Here is an 18,399-nt window from a genome sequence, read left to right on the forward strand (position 1 = left end):
CTTAGAAAAAAAGGTGGATCTTAAAATTTCACACTAGAGTTTAAGAAAGGATAAATTGAACTAGTGCATAAAAATAACAGATCGATTCTTATCTTGCTCTCTACTCCTCCTGGGTTCTCATTAGAACCAACAGGCTCTTACTTGTAAAAGACTTACCTTAAAGACAGAGGAAGAAAAGAAATTAACCTCACAACTAAGGGAGACACCAAAAGACACTTTTACCGAAGTTAACTCTGCAGGCTTTTCAGTGATTCCAAGAACCAGTTTCCTTTGAGAAAGGTAATTGTGAAAAACATTTCAAAATTGCTTTAAAACTATGGGCTGTGAAACTAAGTAGAAACATTTAATTCCAGTTGCCAAAGACACTGACATTGTTGGGCTCCACTTCTTGGCATCCCCCAAACCCACTGACCCAATATTGGCTAAGTGTGCATTTTCCAATACCTTTTGCGGCATCGGTATGAGCCTGCTTTTAAGATGATTACATCTTAAGTCCTGCCTAATTTTATTACTGAGAAAAAACACAACTGGTCTGAAACCACGAATTAATTCTACTAGATCGCAGTATGTCAAAGGGACAAAGGAGCCAACTGAAAGAGTACCCAACGTCCAAAGCTGAAACAATTTGAGCAACAAAATAAATAATAAAATAGTTCTGGATTACAACCCAAAGTATGAAAACAACATCCATGAGTCCATACTGATATAAAAATGATTGAATAAATAAATACATGAGGGAGAAAAGACAAATCTTTTGTGCGTAGGAATTCCAAATGTTCGGTGTAGATACCCTGCCCTTTCAGAAGTGGAGCGTGACCTCCCCCTCCTTAAGTGTGGACTGTGCATAGTGACTTCCTCCCAAAATGGACAAGGGGGAAAAGAATAACTTTACAGTGAGAAACCTGACAAACGCTATTTCAGCCGGGTGATCAAGGTCAACATCAGCCATGATGAGTCATATTTATGATCTGTACCCTTGATATGATGTGATGAAAATGGCACTTTACTTTTATGTTCTTCCTCCCCCAAACCTAAAACCCCAGTATTATAATGAGAAAAATACTAGACAAATCCCACTCGAGAGACATTATAAAAATGCCTGACCAGTCCTTAAAATTGTCAAGGTCTTCAAACACAAGGAAAGTCTGAGAAACTTTCACAGAAAAAAGGAGCCTGAGAAGACATGACTTTGTAAGGTGTCCTGGGTGAGATCCTGGAACAGAAATGGGATATTAGGTAAAAGATAAGAAAATTTGAATATAATTTGGTTTGGGGATTTTTAAACATTTCCTTATTTTCTGCCACTGCAAGATGCTCCAGAATCACCTTGTATATTTCCTGCCCAGTCCTACAATCAGCCATTTCTCTAAGGAGCCCTGGTTACTTTTGTGAAGAATGATTTTAAAAACCAAGAACTGAGCGCTAGGTGTGCTCATTACCACCAGGGTATCATTGCTGTTTGGCCTTTGCAGCTGACAGAGTGAGGAAATACATGCGTGTATACTAAACCATGTATATATAATACATGTATCTATAAACAATTCTCAATTTAACCATCTGTACTGATATTAAGCTAAACATGAGTTCACACTTATGTCTCCAGCTCTAATCCATTACCGCAAGGATCATTCTGGCCTCCTCTCCTTCCTCTTCTGCAAACTCCTACTTCACTGTAGAAAAACTGGCTCACTACAGAAAAAAATTTTTCTGTTTCTTTAATTTTGTATCTATATGAGATTCTGGATGTTCACTAAACTTATTTCATGAGGTAAGTCAAATCATTATGCTGTACACCTTTAACTTTTATACAGTGCTGTATGTCAATTATATCTCAATAAAACTGGAGGGGGAAAAAAAAATTCTACTAGAGAGTCTATCTTCCTGAACAAAAATGAAGCAAAGTTCACATTGTTTCTATAAATGCTATTATTATTTTTAACCAAAATACTGCTATAAGAAGTTTGGAATATGAGAGAAGTTTCCAGACTCTCTCTGACATGGGCAACCTCTATGTTTTGACCACATGGCTAATGAATGCCCCATACATTCAGGTGACCACTGTTGCCAGTCTAGTTCTACTAGAAAAAAATGGGGTAGAGAAAAGTAAAAGATATTACTGAAAGTCCAAATGGAACATCATAGTCTGATGCCAAGACCTTTTTAAAGATTTTCTAAAATAAAAAAGAAATGTGGAGAAAAGTGACCTGTTTGGGGAGAAAACAGATTAAGCATAGAGGAGAGGAGTTTTCAGACACTGTAATGTGTACCTGTATGAAAGGTTGAAGCAATCTTATATAGAATCAATATTTAACCAGTTAGCAAATACTTTGCTCTAATAAATAAAAATGCTAAGTAGAAACTATAAAGACAACTTGCATTTCAAACACTGAAACTGACCATTTCTTCTACATTCATGTAATTAAGTCATTTTTAACTTCTAAGATTTTCAAATCCAGATGAGCAGAGGTCATAAAATTAGAACCCCAGAAGATAAATGCTAACATCCCTTCTGGACAACCTCACTTAAACCTCTCTAAACAGAGAAGAACTCAAAGGCCTCCTTCATAAATCCATTCTAAAGGTTAAAACATTCAGAAAAACTTCCCTGTATTTAGCATAAATCCCTCTTGATGCCTGCACTACGGCGATTTCCTCTTCTTTTCTTCAGGGAAGATGGAAAACAGCTGTTCAACATTCCCTTTCAGTCTCCTTTTTCCTTCCTGCCAGGCCCATTCCCCCCATGGGAGCAGTGTAAACACTGCAGGTGATTCCTAAGTCCAGCTGGCCCCTGCCCGATTATCCACGGGGCTGGTGAGCCTGGCCCCATCCATACCTCTTAGGATGATTATCATTCAACTGCCAAGGCCCCAAGAAGAGCTCTTAACCAGAATTTGTGGAATTCCAGAAATCCATTACTTATAGTCTGTCCTCAGATATAGCCAAACAACAAAAACAGCACTGTGTCAAGAAGAAAAGCTGACAGTCACAACTGTAAAGAAGGTAAGTGGTGCGATCCTGCAGCCAGGCCACCTTTACTACTGCTCTACCTGGTGTCAGGGTGTTGAGTGCACCTTGGCGTGAAACATTTTTAAACTACTTGATGATTTTTATCGTGCAATTCTTGAGTTTCTTGTCACTGACGTAACTTTCTGGATGTAAGCTAACTTTAGAAATGCAATAACCCTTTCAATACTTCAACGTAAAGGACTACTCTAAATGAAGGTGTCAGTTTGTAGTCTGTTATCTCTTTACATGAGTAATCTCTACCAGATTCACAACATAATCTACAGATTACTACATTTTACACTAAGACTTATATAACCAACTTAATGTTGTTATCTCCCACTTCAGGAATTGCTAACAAATATCCCCATTTTTCTTGCAATAGCAATTAGACCCCCACAGTAAAGCCAGTATACTGCCTGTGTACTTCATCAATAAAAATATTACAGACCCACAAGCTTGGTGAGCCCATTTCCTTTACAAATTCCTTTTAAGAGTATGAAATGCTGACTCAACTTTGTTGTGGTATAACATCTGCACACATTAAATGCCTATTGCTTAGTAGCTAAGTTTGTTACACATGAGAAAAACGTAAAATCCTTGATTTAATCAACAAATTCACAACCCTATGGCATCTGTGTATGCAATGAATATTTCAAATGGAAAGATTTAAATGACAGCTTTTTAAATGAGTGTGGATCTACTCAATTTCTACTGAAAGATCATGTACACGAATGTAAACACACACAAGGAATTTTACTATGATTATCCTACTGTTTTCCACATTAACTGGGGAGAAGAGAGGCACTATTAATTCCATAAATAATACCAAAAAATGTTTCCGGCATGCAGACACATATATACCCTCAGTTGCAAACTCTCTCTGACTCTGTCTAGGACAAAGCAGATGGCCACCTACAATGGATACGTCACATATGTGTAATTGAGAGTTAACTGCATACATGTCTTTTGCTATATTTTTAAAAACAGGACTACACTTACCTAATGGTTATAACTATTCTCACATATAAAATGCCAAAACAAATCATGCTTATTATCAGGATGTTTATAGCTTCTACATATTACAAAAGAGGCAAATTCTGTTCTTTCAGAAATTACCTACTAACATTTGATGACAACACTTAACCAAGATCATGTTTATGGAACACCCCAAGGGAGTCGAAACAAATAGAAGGAAATTCAGTGGTAATCTTAAAGCACATCAAAATTCATAGTGTTATTCGGAATTAAGGACTGAACTCCATTCAAGAAATAAACAGATGGCCTCAACAATCTTTTCTTCTCTTCCCAAAGTAAAATCATTCCCTTTTATTTTCTGTGATATTCAACAGACTCTCTGAATATTCTACCTCCTGCAGGTTTATACCCTTCTGGGCATCTGACAGAGGATCTGAAATCCACACCCTCAGCAGGCTGGAGCTTGCTGAGACAAGCAGAAGGAAGCAACACAATTGGTAAAGCACCCAAAAACGTCAAGCCAGCTAATGAGAGCTGAGCAATGAGCCTAGGGTTTTGTGGGAATTAGAAGGAGCCCCAGGATGGAATCCTGACGAGGATGAGAAGAGACAGGCAGAGTGAGAGGAGAGAGCTGTGGGAAGAGGGTCTGTAAATAGCCAGTTTACAGAAGCCTGGGAAGCACATAAGCATTCCAGGGAGCTGACAGTTCAGGGACAGTAATGAGTAGTAAGCGGGAAAATAAATTAGATCTGTAGGAAAATGAAATATAAGAGTCTTTAACAACATGAATGTGGAGTCATAAAGGAGAAAAGTAGAATTACATACGCCATTTAGGTTAATCTCATGTTTAAGGTAGACCACTAATTACTTGCAAATGAGAGACAACAGGTCTTCCCTGGTGGCGCAATGGTTGAGAATCTGTCTGCCAAAGCAGGGGACACGGGTTCGAGCCCTGGTCCAGGAAGATCCCACGTGCCGCGGAGCAACTAAGCCCGTGAGCCGCAACTACTGAGCCTGCGCTCTAGAGCCCGCATGCCGCAGCTACTGAAGCCCGCACGCCTAGAGTCCGTGCTCCGCAACAAAGAGAAGCCACTGCAATGAGAAGCCTGCGCACTGCAATAGAGCTGCCCCTGCTCGCCACGACTAGAGAGAGCCCGCGCGCAATAGGGAAGACCCAATGCAGCCAAAAATAAAATAAATTAAAAAAAAAAACGAGGGACAAGTCTCTTACTTTCACGGTATTTCCATTTCTACACCCCTAAATTGAGGATAAGACACCTGCTCTACATCACTCTCCATTTCCACTAGGCTAAAATATCAGAATATTAGAATTATTTGAAAAAATATTAAATTACTAGGCAGTTTTAAAAATGCAAGCATTCATGTAGCTGTATGATCAAGGACTCTTCCTTCAATTGTCTAAATGTATGTGAATTTATAAGTAAGAGTTTATTAACGCTAGTGTCTCCTCTTAATCGCGTCCACAATACTTTCTAATTTTCTTTCCAGTATGATTCTTCCCTGCAATATCTCTCCACCATCCCCTAACCAAACCACTCTTCCATATGCAACTAGAAGTTGTGAAACAATAAAGTTAGATGGGTCAGAACTTGGGACTACATTTATTAACTAACATATATAGAAAGATTTTCTTTAAAGAAAAATTGCTTCAATTAAAAGTATTATCCACTTAATACAAAGTTTGATTTTTAACATCTTTCTTGGAGTATAATTGCTTTACAATGTTGTGTTAGTTTCTGCTGTATACCAAAGTGAATCAGCTATATGTATACATATATCCCCATATCCCCTCCCTCTTGCGTCTCCCTCCCACCCTCCCTATCCCACCCCTCTAGGTGGTCACAAAGCACCAAGCTGATCTCCCTGTCCCATGCAGCTGCTTCCCACTAGCTATCTATTTTACATTTGGTAGTGTATAGGTGTCAATGCTTCTCTTTCATTTTATCCCAGCTTACCCTTCCCCCTCCCCGTGTCCTCAAGTCCATTCTCTACCTCTGCGTCTTTATTCCTGTCCTGCCCCGAGGTTCATCAGAACCTCTTTTTTCTTTTTGCAAAGTTTAATTTTTAAAATATAATTTCCTATTAGAGTTGGGCATTAGAGTTGGCAAGACTTTTTGAAATTCATCCATTTCTAATTATTGCTATCACCAAATAGAAGCATGGATCAGTGCCTCTGGAATCTAGGACTTTAATCTCTATTTCCATTCTGCCCTTAATTAATCATATGAACTTTACTGGAAAATAATTTCTTTTTGGTACTCTGGGCTTATACGCTTGCCTAATTCCCATGTTGGGCACTGACTCAGGTTTAGAGGATTACATTGTGTCATCTAAACACCTACTGGTAATTTGGTGACCACCAAAGAGTTTTATTCTACAAATCACTGTAGGTGAAGATAATGTAATTCCAAGATGAGAAAACCCTAAGGCATTTTATAATATAGTAATAAGAACTGTCCTGCCCTCCGCTTGGACCCATTATTTCAGAAGGGTTGCTGGACATGGAATCTCTGCCTTACCCACTCCTTCGTAATAGTAAAGATCCAGCCCCTCTCAGTAAATGGAATAAAAGTATCCACTATAATGATGGAGTTCCCTCGACCAGACATTCTTGATCTCCTCAAAGGCCTGCCACAAACATATCCCAGGACAATAACAGTATTTCTTTTTTTTTTTTTTTAAATGGAGGAGGGTGAAAAAAGGATAAGAAAATGTGTTATATCTAGGACTCAAACATGCTAATGACAAGTAATATTTAATACGTGCTGCAAATACAAAATACTAGTCCTTTAGTAGTTTCTTTACCCCTTTGGAACACAAAGGTTACTGATATATTAAAACCCAAATTTAAATGTATCTTTCTTTATTCCTGTCCGTTCATTTGTTGAAATCATAATAGAGTAGATATCATGTAATTTCTTTCAAGAACATGTAATTTCTTTCATGCCTTAGTGTAATCCAAGGCAAGTAGAAATAAATACCAAAATATTCTGCTACAAATAATATCAAGAAATGTATAACCAAATATTTTTTTGTTTAATTGCAGAATGCATTTTCATCTATGATCTTAAAACACTTTTTCAGAGATTAAAAAAAATCTTTATAATGAGGTATTGGGAAGGGCAGGGCAACATCTGTGAAGTTAAGAACTTTCCCTCCTGGATGACCACCAGATCAAGGCTGCACTGTGGGATATTGGACCGGAAAACAAATATCATTGAAAACCTGTAATTAGCTAATTTGTGGACTAATTTTATAAACACTAAAGTAGATGCACACACAAATGTTAGGTATTATGATGGTCCTGACCTCATGTGGCAAACCTAGCTAACTTCTTACCCAGTGTCTTTCCATAACCAGGCCCCTAACCTCAGATGGAGGAACTTTAAACAGCTTCTACCCAGCAGGACCAGGAAGGTGCTAATAATCCCCTCAGTGACAAAGACTTAAACCGTATTCTGTGGCAAATTTCCCTCTTTATCCACATTTCTTTTTTTTGAGAATTCCATTTTACTTGGTAACTGTACTATCGATACTTTTTAACCTGAATGTAAAAATGTACTATGTAGGCCACTGTATTTAATGAAAACTATACGACACTGATACTGACATCATATACCAATTAATGAAAAATGATGTTTCCCAAGCCCAAACTCTCAGGTGCTGCTTATTTATGGTTTCTCCCTTTCTACCTTAAGAGCTTGGGGAGAGCCAGGGCAGTTTCTTATATCCCTCTGTATGTCTCCTAAGTAACCAGCACTGTCTTGCACTTATTGCTGAACCCACACAGAGGGGTCACAAGATGATGGAGGAATCAAATTCAATATTTTCTCTTCTCCATTTTTACTAGAACACATCTTACCTGCACACTTCATAAAAGGACATGTATCTGTACGGGACCTTGTAGTACACGACACACAAATACTCAGATAATCCTGTATTTTATTTCTTCCATGCACATTACGAACAATTTGGGGATCCCATTTTAGAAGTAGTGTCAGAATATTCTATAAAATATTGCACATAATATTTCATTTCATACCGTTTATCATTTATTGATAAATTTTTAAAAACTGAAGAAAAGGAAATTCCTGAAAGGTTAAGTCTATAATGTGAAAAATAAAATACTGAAAAAAAAAAACTGTTTTGAAACTATTTCTCAGTGAGAACCTCCCTTCTCAAATTTAATGTAACATTAACTAAACCATGACTAATGAAAAAATGTTTTAAAAAACTTTATAACACGGAGATTCCCAGAAATTAAAAGTGGCATTTCCTGATCTAAGGAATTCCAGGTAAATGAGGCTCACCTACTTTTTTTTAAGCAATGGATTCGGTTTCAGCTCTAATGCCCGCCAGCCTAAGCAGAGGCTGATGCCTCAAATGAGCAATGAAAATGAGGACGTTCTCGGGTCACAAACTTAGCTCAGATTCCAGCCGCAACAGATCTTGAGCCCATGTGGCATTGCTCACAGAGCTTCCCAGCCTGTGAGTCAAGTACGCCCCAGCCCCACCCTACCACCAGGGGCTGCCAGGGAGTGAGGTTTACCAACAATTTCTCCAAGTGTCGGCGGAGCCGGGCGGCTCTGGAATCCAGCGTCTGGGGGAGGCTCGGGACGTGCCTGCCCGGCTTCCACAATCGCAGAGGCGGGCTGCCAGCGCCAGGATCGGCACCCACGACCACTACCACCCCAATTAACGGGGAGATGCAGGGAAGGGAGGGCGCGAAGCTGTGCCAGGCTACCGGGCAGAGGGAAGCTGGAGCCCCCCGGCCGTCCAGGAAATCGCTGTTGGGCCGGCCGGACCCGACGCACCGAAAGTGATCTGAGTTCTTATGGTGCGCCCGGCTCTGCGCTGGGCGCTCGAGGGCTGGGAAGGGACTCAAAGCTGCCCCGCCGCCGGGGAACCCACGGCTCCGGCTTCACGCCTCGCGTGCCCTCCAGGAGCCCAGAGGAACCGGGCTCGGGCGCGCAGCTCGCGGCGCTCGGCGCTCGGCGCCCGGCGGGGGACGTGGCTCTTCGCCTGCCTCCCGCCGGCGCCCGGCCACCCGCCCGAAACTCCGGAAGAAAGTTGCGCCCCGCGGGGCCCAGAGCGGCGCCCGCCGCGCGCCCCTGCCCACCACTCGCGCGCCCCTCCGCTTACCGCTCCCCGCCGCGGCTTCGTCCTCTCGGGCGTCGCCTCCCAGCTTAGGCCCAGGCTCCGGAACCCCTTCCCGGCCCCCCTCACTCCAGGGCGCCCGGGCCCCCGGCGCCCTCGGAGCCGAGCCCTCAGCGCGCCCGCCGCGCCATGGGTGCGGGTGGGCGCCGCGCCACAGGATGCGCCGCTGCAGCCTCGGGCGGCGCTACTACGAGCCGGGCCGGCGCGGGCGGGTGGGGTGTGGGCGAAAGGGGAGGAGGGCGGGACGCGGCGGGCGCTGAGGCTCAGCTGCAGGGAGGAGGAAACCGCAACGTCACCAGCGCCCCGGGAGGCGAGGACGGGGAGGGAGAAACGGGGACCCCTTCCCGCCGCCGGACCCCGACCTCCGGCCCGCGCCGCTTTCTCTTCCTCCTCCTCTCCCGGGACTCGCGGCTCTCGGCCTTCCCCTCCGCTCGGGCCCCGACTCCACGCACCCCTACCCTGCCAGGCCTCTTTGGCTTCAACTTGCTCTAGTTTCTAATGACCCCACGCGCTTCGGGTTCAACTCTAGAATCGCCCCCAGGCGAAGGGTACTTTTGGAAGCCCGATGGGAGGGGCTGATGCTTCCATAGAGCTCCGGGAGAGGGAACCGTTTTCCTCCAACGTTGAGAACTTGACTACCGAGGCTGTTATCCACTCCCCTCGCCTTTTCCAAAATTGTTACCCCTCCGTTTCTCCCGAATTCGGTTTTACTCTCTTCTCAGACAGCAGGGTGGAAATCACCTATTTAGAAGCAGTCCTCGCCTTAACCGTACTAACAAAACACAGTAAAGCCAAAAGCACTGAACCCTGCAAACTGAACGGATGTTAATCAAAGGTAAAGGGTCAGGAACAGAACATTTGATATATACAACGCACAAGAGGAAATTTAATTTACCTTATCTCCTAGGCCTGGGTGGACGAGGGAGAGAAAGAGAGAGAGAGGGAGACCCCCCCCCCCCCTCATCCGTCTGAGTTTTTCAGGTGGAGGATTTGCAACCTTAGTAGCCACAGCCCCTTTGGAGAAGTTTCCTGCCTTCTCTTCAAGCAGCCATTGCACACAGCCTGATCCAACCTGGCCTCAGGAAAGTGGCAGATAAGACCAGGGCCGTCACCGCAGGGCTTCCTCAGCCTTGGCTTGTAATTAACCTGCCAGAGCTGGGCGGTACAGAGTGACAGATGTTCATCCATTCTTTAGCACTAGAGGTGTTTTACCTGAGAGCAGTGCTTTTCTCCCTTGCTTCTCCCGTGCTTTGTTTGAGCTCTGAAGGGCCACCTCCAACCATTTTCCCGTCCTCAGAGGATCTCAAGACCTACAGAGTAGTTTCCCTCAGGCCACGTTAGAAAGAAATGTGGATGTCGACTTTCATGCTTCTTTTTTTCAGAAATTGCATTTGGAGAGAAATTCCTTACAAAATGGTCAAGAGGAAGTGGTTTTGTTAAAATATTTTAAATGTTCACTCAAGTAAACCACTAATTTGCATAAACTTCCAGATGTTTTAGAGGTGGACTGTGGAGGAGATAAGGGGCTCTAGAACTTAAAACTAGTTTAATCTGGTTTAAATCCTCATTTTGCAATTTACTACGAGGGTACTTGGAAAACTAACCTCAGAGCCTCCGTTTTCTCATCTGTAATGTAGAGATATAACACCTCCATCGAACAGTTATAGAGAGGATACAGTAAAAATATCGAATATTTGAGTTACTACATGCCAGATACTGTGCTAAGAAATTTACATATATTAATTCAATTATTAGAGAAGATTCATTGTGAAAGTGTCTAGTTGTAGTATGTAACCCGTAAGTGTTCATTTACACTTACCTTCCCAAATTTGGAAGAGACCTTAGTAAAAGCATCTGGTTTGATTTACTTAACGTCTAGATAAGTAGTCATCTAACTCAGTGGTTCTCCAACCTAGAACATTAAATCAGCAGGGGAGCTTTGATAAAATACTTTTTAATGGGGACCCCACACCAGACCAATAAATCAGAATCTCTAGGGCTAACATGTAAGCATCAGCATTTTAAAATCTCTTCCCAGGTGATCAGAATGTGCAACCAGGATTAAGAAATCTTCAAAGGAGACAGTACCCACTGTCTTTTATTCCCCTTTGCCCCCAGTTTTGCTGTAAATTGACCTGGACATCTGCTTCTGAATAACATCCACCTCTTGCAAATGGCCCCCCAAATAGTAGGACTCAAAGATCTGCAATCCTGCCCTCTGGGGTCTTCTAGGATGCATTTAGCATTATTTCCACAGGAGAGTGCTTCAATTTGTCTGGATACCTACCAACTCCATCAGCTTTTCCTCATCTTTTCTGAAAGCCCTTGGAAGGTGGTTTACTTTGCCATTGTTCCTCTCAAAATCTGATCCCCAAAATTGAGTTCAAGGTTTTGTTCAAATAACACAGATGTTTAACGGCTTTGTTCTAATTACTGTATTTCCCCCAAGTAAATCCTAGGAACTATTATGGCAGCAATATTACCCTATTGACTCCTATGTTACAATCTACTAAAACTCTGAAGTAGTAACGTCTTTTTCACACCCACTCCAAAACACTTCTTCCCAAGCCACACGCATTATAGTTTGTTCAACACTTAGCACAATAAAATTTAATAGAATCACATGTTAAGTTAGGCCTCTTCTTTTAGCTTATTGACATGTTATGTATCACTGATGTAACTGAGTAATTCTATGTCCCAGCTTCACGTGTTCTGCAAGTTCAGTCTGTATGCCATGTCAACATTCAAGTTCTCATTCTCAGATGCCTTCCACTGCTGACACTGAATTAGCATGCTGTTGATGAATATTCTCATCAGTTGAGGAACCTCATGTTACTTAATCATATTTTCTTCCCTTGTCCCAGAGCAGCTAATGCACATGGGTACATGACATCTTTGTAGAAATTAAAAGAAAGTACACCATCATTTCCCAGGCTGAGGGATTAGGGAAAAGTGACCTCTTCCCCCAGATACAGCCCCAAACAGCAGATGTGCTTTGTCTATTAGATGTCCTTGCTATATGGTGTTACAACATAGTCCAAAAAAGGACTACTTGTGAATTCTTGTTAACTTCTGAATTTCTTCCTTTTCTAAGTGCCCAGATAGTACCTTAATCATAGGTTTATTCATTTTGCTCGGGATCTGTGACAAGCTCCTTGTCTTGGTTTCAGGAATCAAGCTGCTTCTTTTTTTGAAAACTGGAACTCCATTTGTTCATCCCCAGTCTTTTAGTGTTCACCTCTGATGCTGATTCTAGATGAAAGTCCTTATTTGTAAACTCCCCTTGCTGAGATGTAATTTTTCTAGGCAAGAGAAGTTAAGCTTTAGAGAGCTAGGTTTTCTTACAAGTTCTTCAACTATCTCAGTCTTTAATTAACTATTGCAAAGTACATTTTACTCTTTCAAGTTGAAGGGTTATTTTTTCCATGATAGGGAAGAAAAAAGGGAGTTTGTTCTGGTTTATCATCCATTTACCTTAAGTAGGGATATCCCTTCTATGATCTTACAAAATGTACTTTTGTTGTTGTTTTCCTTAGTTTATTTTTGGCTCTAGCCTAATGAACCCCAATCTTACAGGGCTGTTACGAGTATATGGTCTCTGTTCTCTTGTTTAAGTCATTAAACTGAAATTTGCCCTTTACGTTTTACTAACCAGCCAGCTGGTCCATGACTGTATACCTGCTTCAATCCTTGAATTGAATCATTGAATCCTTCAATGCCTTTTTATTCCCCCTCAGACCAAATTAGTCTATTCATAAAACCACCTTACCCTACGTCTAAAAGATACATCCTCGAGTCACCAAAGAGGTGTGATCATTTTGGTTTGCTCAAACCCTATTGCCCTATACTTGTACTAACTTCCTCAGTGGTAATATCCTTCAGCTTCCCCTTCCATCTCCGGGCATTCAGCCCTGGCCAGACATCCACCACCAACTTCTCCAACCTTCCTTTCTCAGGCCTGTCACCTCCCTGACTCTTCCAGTGCTGACCTGCTCCTTGCCACTGCCTAGACTGTTCTGGTGCTACTGCTTCATCTCCAGATGATTCAAGCTTCTTGAACTTATCATTAATGCAAAAGGAAACATTTACCTACATTCTTAATCATAATTGAGTTGCAACCCTCCACCCTCAGTCACAATTTGAGGCCTTTACATATAATTCTTCAGATACATATTTCCTGGCCTCACAATCTTTTAACAGATCATTAAGTGTGCCAGGCACTTCCATCTGTGTCTCACTTTATCCTCACAGGCACTGATGTCAGTATTACTATGTTCATTTGACTGATGAGGAAACAGAGGCTCAGGAAGTTGAAGCGAATTTCCCAAGATGTAATGGCTCAGACCACATATGATTAAGTTTTCTGTTATCAAATCCAGGCTCTTTCCACTAAACCACTTGGCCCATACTAACTTTTCATATCTAAAGCCCCACTTACAGTCTGAGTGTCCTGGTCTCAGATGAAAGTTATCCTCCATTCATGCTCCATTGACTTTTGAAATTGATGATTTTTACATATCCCCTGACTTACCTTCAACTACTGTTGGGCCGCACCCTGCAGGCCTGCAAGCCTTGTAGTTGCCCAGCCTGGAGACCAAAGAAAGAGCTTGGAAACAGTGACAGAGACATCTACGGTTTATTGGACAGGGGATCTTAAGCAAAATGTCCTGGAGGGACACCCCACTGCCTACAGCAGACAACAATCTTCTCTACTCAAGGGAGGAGGCTACTATTTATAGGTGGAATTGACATCAAGGGGGGCTCATCACTTACAGGGACTAATTAAGCCCTATAATTAGGAGGTTGGAGAGTTGTATGAGAGAAGCAGGGGCTGGTCCAGCAGGAGATGTACAGGGAGCCAGAGAACAGCCACCTTGAATGGCCTAACCATACAACTACCCAAGGTGTCCCTTACACCTACCAAACTATAGCACTATTCTCTGAAATTACAAAAATGATTATTAATTTTTGCCACATGAATGGATAAAATTAGAAGTTTGTTCTTTACTCAGAGTTATGGAATGGCTCAAAATTGTAAGCATTTAGTATTTTTCTTAAACATGGCTTTTGAGAATTGTAAAGAAATGTGGACATCACTGAGGAATTTAGAAAACAAATATTTATTGAGGTGTTTTTAATTGGGTGATTCAGGTGCTTGGGTAGTACTTAATTCTCCTCTTTTTACCAAACTCTGGCTTTTTCCAGAAAAGTACAACTAGGGAAGAATTGTGTTAAGAAGTTTCTGAGGACAGGTTCATGGCCCAGGAATCTGATTGCCAAATGTCCGTGTGTTGTTATGGTCTGTTATTTCAAGAAATAGCCCAACTTCTCTCTTCATGCACCCCACTCACAGCCCTGCTGAAAGTAGTTGAGTTCATGCCAGGTTTGCACTAGTTTGGAAGCCAAACCTCATGAGACTTTATACTCATGTATTCGGGAGGCCATCAGGAGTTATTCAGTCAGCATTCTGTAGTAGTAACTCTAACCCTAAGGCAGCATATTAGCGTCACCTGGGGGAGTACCTAAAACACGCCAATGCTCAGGCTTACTCTCAGAAATTCTTATTTAATTCTTTCTAGGATGAAGTCCAGACATCCCATATTCTTTTTAAGATGCCAGATGGTTCCAGTATGTAGCCAAAGTTAGAACCAATACTCCATAGCAGTGGTTCCCAAACTTTGCTGTACTTTAGAACAACCTGGGGGGCTTTTAGAACTTCTGATGCCCAGGCTGTGGCCTGTACCAATCAAAGCATAATAACAGGGTGTTTAAAGCCCTGTGATTCCAATGTATAGAAAGCTTGGGAACCACTGGTCTACAGGAGTATTACTCAATGGGCACTTGAATCAAATGAAGCATTAGATTTAGACGATAGGTTTATTTGCCACACTTGTACTGGTTTAATAACGATATAAAATATTGTGAAGATCGGTTTTCATTTATATCAGTTCACTAATATATTTATTTCTAAATACTTTTGGTGGATATGCAGTTTGGGGAAGTATTACTTGATTTCAGTAATGGCTGAACTAGTGAAGTTGCTTTCAGATTATAAGGTTTCATTTCACATTTCTGCTGCCCAAGTATTATAAATAATGAATTCCAACAGCCAGGCTATTCAGGCTTTTTCTTCTACTGGTGAGATTAACTGTATCAGGCAATGAAAATCTTGTCTGCTTTGCATTTATAGTATCTTTTAGATAAGGAATAATTGACAGTTTGCTGATATGAAACCTAAGTATGTGATCCAATGGCATTTTTCAATATCTTTTTCTAACCTAATTCCAAATAATACAGACTGTTTCTTCTTCTGTGTTTTAATTTTTATGAATTTTTAAAATGGTGCAACTTTTGAGTGGCCATTTTTACTCTTTGTGGACAAATGGAAACAAAATTTAAAAGCCCAAGTACAGTCTAACAGAAAAACAGCATTCCTTAGAGGCACTTATGATCTATGAAGAAAGGTAAAAAGAAACTTGGAATAATACCAACCCTTTCCTTTTAGAAAGAAACTGAGGTTAACATAGGTGGTGATTGTTGCAGGTCCTGCTGCTAATTACTGGTAGAGAGGGGAAGAGAAATCAGTCCTCCTGGTTCCTAGCCAAGCTTCCTTTCTCCCACTTCTCCATGCTGCATCACTGGCCAAGAAAGTACAACTAACTTCTTTTGAGATTCTCATATTTTACATGAACTGTGGCAATTTATTTAAAAATATCAAGATGCATTTTTTTCCATTAACAAAAGGCCAATGTATAAGGAGAAATAAGCCTATTTTAGGGAAAATCAAATGCCTACTCAAAATGTACACGGGATAGCACGTTTCCTTTATCATTGTTAAACTTGACGGTGTATATTACTTGTGATATAATTTTCCACCGAGTTATGGGCAAAGTAAGCTCAGCACCACATACTTACCAAACCAAGCTCCTGTCCTTGAGGTTAAATTTCAGTAAACTTCTACCCATCTTGGTCATTTATCCTCATTTATACCTGGGATTTTTAAGGCATTCAAAAGTCTTAAATTTTCATCTTTTTATTGCATGAATCAATTTTCTAAGTTTCCTGCTATTATACAAGAAGCATAATGCTAGATAGCAGTGTTTCTGTTCATGGTGAGCAAATTAATATTGTGGTGTGAAGGTCAGCCACATGTATGTTCATATACAAGTATATGTATATATATAAAATATCACTTTCTATTCAGTCTTTAAGCATGTTACAACAAATAACAACTGTTATGAAGCAGACGTAGGGAACAGACTACAACATTCTTGGATTGTACTATAATGGAAAAGGCACTTAAAATGAATCTGCCAGAATTAAACAAATTTTAATGCTGTTTGGGGAAAAATGAATGGGTTAATACTGGACACTGAGAGTGCTGGGTTCTAGGACTGTGTCTTTCAAATACCAGCTGTGTGAAGAAATTCTTTTTTTTCTCCTATAAATTTGCAAAATTCAGCAATAGCATACATGATAACTTGGGCAAATCACTTAACCTGTTTGAGTCTCAGCGTCCTAGTCATAAGTTGAAGAAACTGGTCTCGATCTGTGGTTCTCAATCCTGTCTATACACTAAAATCACCCAGGAAATGTTAAAAAATGATGACGCCCTGCACTACCCTCAGACAAATTAAAAAAGTTTCTGGGGTATGTGGCCTAGACTAGTGGTACTCAAAATGTGGTCCAGGGACTGCTAGCATGAGCATTACTTGGTATATTAGTCAGCTTGGGCCGCCACCAGAGACTGGGTGGCTTAAACAACAGAAATTTCTTTCTCAAAGTTCTGAAGCCTGGAGAGTCCAAGATCAAAGTGCCAGCTGATTTGGTTTCTGGTGAGAGCTCTCTTCCTGTCTCCTGTCTTCTTGCTGTAACCTCACATAGCCTTTCCTTGGTGCATGCACATGTAGAGAGAGAAACAGCTCTCTTTCTCTCTTCCTCTTCTTTTAAGACCACCAGTCCTATTGGATTATCACCCCACCCTTACGACTTCATGTAACGTTACCTCCTAAAAGCCCTGTCTCCAAATACAGTCATATCGGGGGTTAGGGCTTCAACACATAAATTAGGGTTGGCGGGGGAGAAACAATTCAGTACATAGAACTTGGGATTTTTTTTTAATTTTTAAAATTATTTTATTGGCGTATAGTTGATTTACAATGTTGTGTTAGTTTCAGTTGTACAGCAAAGTGAATCTGTTATACATATACATATATCCACTCTATTTTAGATTCTTCTCCCATACAGGCCATTACACAGTATTGAGTAGATTTCCCTGTGCTATACAGTAGGTCTTTATTAGTTACCTATTTTATATATATCAATAGTAGTGTGTATGTGTCAATCCCAATCTTCCAATTTATCCCTCCCCCCCCCCATCCCCCAGTGACCATGGGATTGTTTTAAATGTCAGCTCCAAGCCCAGACTCTGGGAGCACGGACCAGGACCAGGAATCCATGTTTTAACCAACTCTACAGGTGGTTCTTATGCACAGTGAGTTTGAGGATTACTGGCCTAGACCACTTGTTCTTACACTAGGCTGCACATTGAATCACCGGGGGAATTTTTAAACATTTCATGCCTGGGGCCCAATCCCGGAAATTTCGATTTGTTACAGGATGCTCACCCTAAGCAAGTTTTAAAGCCCTGCAGGCGACTCCAATCTGAGAACCTCTGCTGTAGAAGATCTCTAAGGGTCTTTTCAGTTCTAAAGTGGTGTGGATTTTAATACAATGACATATACCCATATATATGATATATGTAATATACATAATCTAGATAATGTACATCAAAATGAGGGTGATCAGATAGCTCTTTCTATTTTGTAGTTTCAGATACAAACACATTTGTTAGTCTCTTTTCATTAATCACTTGATTATATGATGCAATAAACAGGAACTTTTTTGAGAACTGCTATGTTGATAGTACTATTTTGCTAGATATATGGTCCTTTATTCTTCATAAAAATCAAAGATCTATTTGATGGTCAAATGTCTTTCCACTGTATAAAACTAAATGAGGGTTTGGATAGTAGCCAGATGTTTATGAGATATTTTAAAAGAATCTTACAAATTTAGAGTCCAGGGGTAATTCTAAAAAAACAAACATAATGTGATTATTTTGTAAATCTCAAAAAGTTTATTCAACCATATAAATAAAGGAAATATGGGTATTTCTTAGTATTAAAACTTATATTCAAATATAAGTTTATATATATAAACATATATAATTTTAAAATC

At 40.8% G+C, this 18,399-nt stretch overlaps 1 protein-coding gene across 2 annotated transcripts in view; it reads right to left on the reverse strand.

Moving 5' to 3' along the window:
* DSE (dermatan sulfate epimerase) overlaps window positions 1-10,435 on the reverse strand; it is a 69,426-nt gene extending 58,991 nt beyond the window's left edge. Inside the window, exon 1 of one of the 2 annotated variants that reach the window (XM_059941983.1) lies at window positions 10,372-10,435. The gene's annotated coding sequence lies outside the window, so the exon portion shown is untranslated. Of the gene's footprint in view, window positions 1-9,144; window positions 9,334-10,371 lie in introns of those variants that run through there. The other variant, XM_059941982.1, reaches the window with a different exon arrangement.
* Window positions 10,436-18,399: the final 7,964 nt, after the last annotated feature.

The sequence above is a fragment of the Balaenoptera ricei genome, chromosome 12, assembly GCF_028023285.1.
Source record: "Balaenoptera ricei isolate mBalRic1 chromosome 12, mBalRic1.hap2, whole genome shotgun sequence".
NCBI lineage: Eukaryota > Metazoa > Chordata > Mammalia > Artiodactyla > Balaenopteridae > Balaenoptera > Balaenoptera ricei.